This window comes from Lepeophtheirus salmonis, chromosome 5 (genome assembly GCF_016086655.4).
Source record: "Lepeophtheirus salmonis chromosome 5, UVic_Lsal_1.4, whole genome shotgun sequence".
NCBI classification, from domain to species: Eukaryota; Metazoa; Arthropoda; class Copepoda; order Siphonostomatoida; family Caligidae; genus Lepeophtheirus; species Lepeophtheirus salmonis.
Genome location: NC_052135.2, coordinates 43,018,688 through 43,023,298, shown reverse-complemented (window position 1 = coordinate 43,023,298; position 4,611 = coordinate 43,018,688).

Genomic DNA, 4,611 nt, shown 5'->3' with positions numbered 1-4,611 from the left:
TTTCTCTAATGTTTTGGACTTGCTGATGGTATAGACGGTGGTCTTGGAGACGCCCAATAGCTTGTAGTTCGCGAATGGAAATTCGTTCATAACGTTCAAGTGTCATTTTCTCGACTTGTACGTAAGCTAGAGAGCTCAAATTTACTTTGTTTTACAACTAATTATTAATAATTTAATGTATCGAAATAGGCATTAATTTCAATCACTCAATCTTCATTAATTGTTATGAATTTCCAATATCAATGTACCACCCACCAGGTTACCCACTTATAACATGCATCATTTGTGTTACTGCATAGTGCATGATTTGCAAAGAAGCATAAATCGTTAAGAACATTATCTCAAGTGGATCTTCAATAATATCATATTATATATTCAATAACTTACAAAAAGGAAGCTAATAGTATTATTGGAATAATTAAATGCGATTTCCCCCAGTTAACTTATTATTAAATTTCTTGTAAAACCTCGAAAAATACCAATAAAGAAATCCTAGTCTTTACACCTTAAAGTTTTTCGCTTGTCCTGGTCTCCACTTTTACAAAGTTGAAATCGAAGTAACTATGTCGGTATACTAACTTTTTCCTTTTCTTGATAAGAATGAGATAAAAGTATGTAGATTAAAGTTCAATGAAAAAGAAAGGAACTAAACCTACCATTATATTACTAATGGATAGTCTATATTTATTAAGAATGATTGTCACATATATATATATATGTAGATTATATGAATTGTTTTTAACTTTGCATTTTACTACACAAATACAATAAATTATCTACACGACATTTAACGAAATAAAAAGGAGTTTCTTTTCTTCTCTTCTCTGCTAGAAGTCATTTTTGCCATATCCCTAAAAGTCTTGATCTATTATTGGTCTGAGATAAAGTGATCTTGAGCTTAACACTAACACAAATATTTAATTATGTAACTCACTAATTATACCATGGAGGAGGAGAGGGATTCTCATCTTTAAAATTCTCAAGGCTTATTGATTACTAATTCTATGAACAAAGGAAGTATTAGAATGAAGTTAAATTGTAAAATCCTATTTAGAAATACCTAAAAAAAAATCATACGACATTGTACATAGTTTTCTAGAAATATGTAAATATATAAGGGTTTTTAGAACGACTAATTGCCTCAGACCCATTATCCAACTCTATTTGTAGCCAAAAATGGCATACTGTTGATAGTGCCAAATTGAATGTTTCTTTAATACTCCATACATTTAGGATTTAATTTTAGACTCTTTTTAGCGAAAAATACTACCGTCTATTTACAGGGTACATCAACGAAATCCGTTGCATTTGATCTATCTACTGAATGATGAAATACTCATTTTATGATTAATTAAAAAAAAAAAAACTAAACTGAGGATATTATATAATCATTGAGAATATATCCCACTCAATGAACCATTCATTGACTTCAATAACAGCCTCGATTCGGGTCCTGAATCGAGCGCAGGCCTTATCAACTAGGGCCCGATCTAATTTTTTGAACGCTAAGACGGTGGACTCGATCAGAGACTTCTTGGTTGGGTAAGGGCCTCTGTTGATCTCTCACTTAAGGTAGCTCCCGACAAATCCATCGACTAGAAGTCGGAGGAGCTAGGAGCCTAAATATCCTTTTGCTTCCAGCAGTGCTCCTGAATAGTTTAGGAGGTGTAGCATGGATCAAAGTTATGTTGCCAGATTCATGGACAGTCTCCGGCGACGTCCTTGATACACAGAGATCGAAAGACTCCATCATTTCCAGGTAGATCCTAGTGTTGACCCTCAAACCTTTCACAAAGATGTGCGGTGGTATGACGGACGATCCTCCTACTGTGTTCGGGCACCTCTTTCCTTGTGACATTTAACTTGGATTCTTTGTCTCAAACAGGTCCTTCCTCAACTCAACAACTCTTCTCCTATCATCTTTGATACTTCATTATTGTCATATCCAGATCGTTGTTCATCAAAACCATCACAACAACGCACCTGCCGTCTGACTCTTAAACTGTATTATATATATAATTGAAGTGCTGGATTTTGTTGGTACACTATGTATATGTTTAAAGTAAAAGTAGTAACTTGTATGAGCAAATTGTATATGTTGTACCCCAAAATGAAATGAATAATGCTAATCTTTTAACGACATACGTATCAAACATGATACATGAGTTTTGTAATCTGCGATTTGAGCAGTTTGAGATTTTTTTGTCTCATAGAGTTGATTGACGCAATTACAATTATATAATTTTAATGGATCATACAACAGAAAAAAATGTGAATTTTTGAATTCTGACTTTCCAGTGTTGTTCTCAAAAAAGTTCCAAAACGAGGTAGTTTTTGAAAAAGTACAAATCTAATTTTAGAGCTATTATATGGAAAAAATAATGCATTTTTTTAGATTAATATAAGAAATTCATTTTAAGTAACAAGAGAGCATCAATGAAGGAGGATCTTCTGAATTCAATCCTTTTCTTAAGAGGAAACATTGCGATATAAATACTTGTTTGTCGTTGTTTTTTATAAATTAAGTACTTTTTGTTTGGATTGTTGTTCGTAAAACCCTTAACTGAAGACATAATACATCATTACATTGCTATTGAGCTATGCATCTAAATTATTTTTGAATTTTTCTAAGTTTTTGTATAAAAATGTGGTTGACCTTGACCACATTTTTTTACCTTAAAATATCTTAAACATTATATTTTCTAGCTTTAATGAAAAAAAAGCTTATCTCAACAAGATAAAAAAAAAAAAAAGAAGATTCAATGAGTTTTAGAAATATACAATTTGAATTTGTTCTTATAAATATAATTTTATAATAAATTTTCACAGTAAAAGGATTTTAAAATTAAAATACAATACTTAAATTTTTATGAAAATATTATTATTTTAAACCAATTAACGAGTAATATTATACATATAAAAACTCTTCGAAAATCCCTTCTATTAGAAAAGTTGAAACCTTCATTAATGCTGAGTTGGTTGAATATGTACTATTTAAACATTTCCATGCTCTGATGCTCCTGTGACTTTATTTCTCTCTCTGTGAGTGACTACAATATGTAAATAGGTCCAAAGAAAATATGTACACATAGAATACAAGGAGACTACAATTTATGACAAATGACTTTAATTATTTTCAACTCCGTTTTAATAATTTATAATATCCAATCATCAAAAAATCTGAGGTAGAGCCTTTAATTTGATCTACATATTTGTAATATGTAGATCAAGAGCTTATTATTTATCCCCTTTTGAGGTCATCATGTTCCAAATCAAATTCTTACATATTATGTACATAAATTAGTGATGCCACAGGTTGTGAGTCCGATCCGGTTCACGAATAGATTATCTATGAAAATCGTAAAATTTCAAAATAAGTAAAATATCCAGTCCTTACAAAATAAACTACTTTGTGAATGGTTACTTTATACTAACCAACCCAAAAGGAGTTTGTGGGCGTTCTCCTTCCTTCAGACAAGAGAGAACTAAATCTCTTTAAAAAATCCCGAAACGCGACTGTGAGCTTGAATAGATATTCATCATACAACTGATATCATTTTTCCCAATGACGATATTACTTTAAATGATAAAAAGATGACGCAATTTATTATTTTCTGACACTTCCTCTCATGACGTATGAATTTTTTTCTTTCCTTTGCAGAATTTGCCTTATTAATTCAGTTAAAAAGGTGAATTCATAGAGGTTGTAAAGTTAGTATATGTAGTTGTATACACGAAGGCCTTAGTGGACAAAAAAATGTAGCTACGATCATTATTTTGTACAAATATTCGTTTTCGTTTTGTTACATGGGTTGTAGCTTTGGAGGGAAGCAGCACAAATATCTTCAAAATGAAAATGTACAAAGAAAGATCTTAAGACTAATCGAGAACAGGGTTTGAATTACATAGAATCCGGTACCGCTATTTAAGGATCCATTACATCACTTACATAAATACATTATATATTTATTCATTCTCTACTGCACACTACTGCAAAGAAGGAAGATTAACTTTGTAAAAGTAGGATTTGAGAGAGGTTCAAACACCCTGCCTTGAACTACATTTATGTATTGTACATATATCAATGTCTCTAATGATGAATTAATGAAGATGAAGAACTAAAACTCACAAGCCCTGTTTGACTCTCTAATTCATACTCATTAATATTACTTCTATGTAGGTACAATGTGCAATAAACGGTGTTGTTTTTCAGATAATGTTCTTTGCTATAAACAATCAAAATACCTACTTACACAAAGTTTCAAGGTATCTCAGATCATTTTTAGGCTTCTGGTACAGTCACAAATGTGTCATACATCATAACTTTTATGTGTTAAAAATTGTACTTTATATATTTTTGTTATAGAGCAGAGGTTGGGAATTTGGCGTAAGACTTACAACTCCACTTGGACTCGAATGCATATTTTGAAGACTAGTAACTCGATCTAGTCACACAATTAAATACACACAACTCGATTTGACTCGAAAGTCATTAGAATTTTTTACTGGTTATAAAGTAGTAGGTTTATCAAAGACTAGAGACTCGACTTGGAATTGCAGTTGAAAAATAATATTACTTTATCTGGGAGCCCTATAAGTTGTTTGATTTGG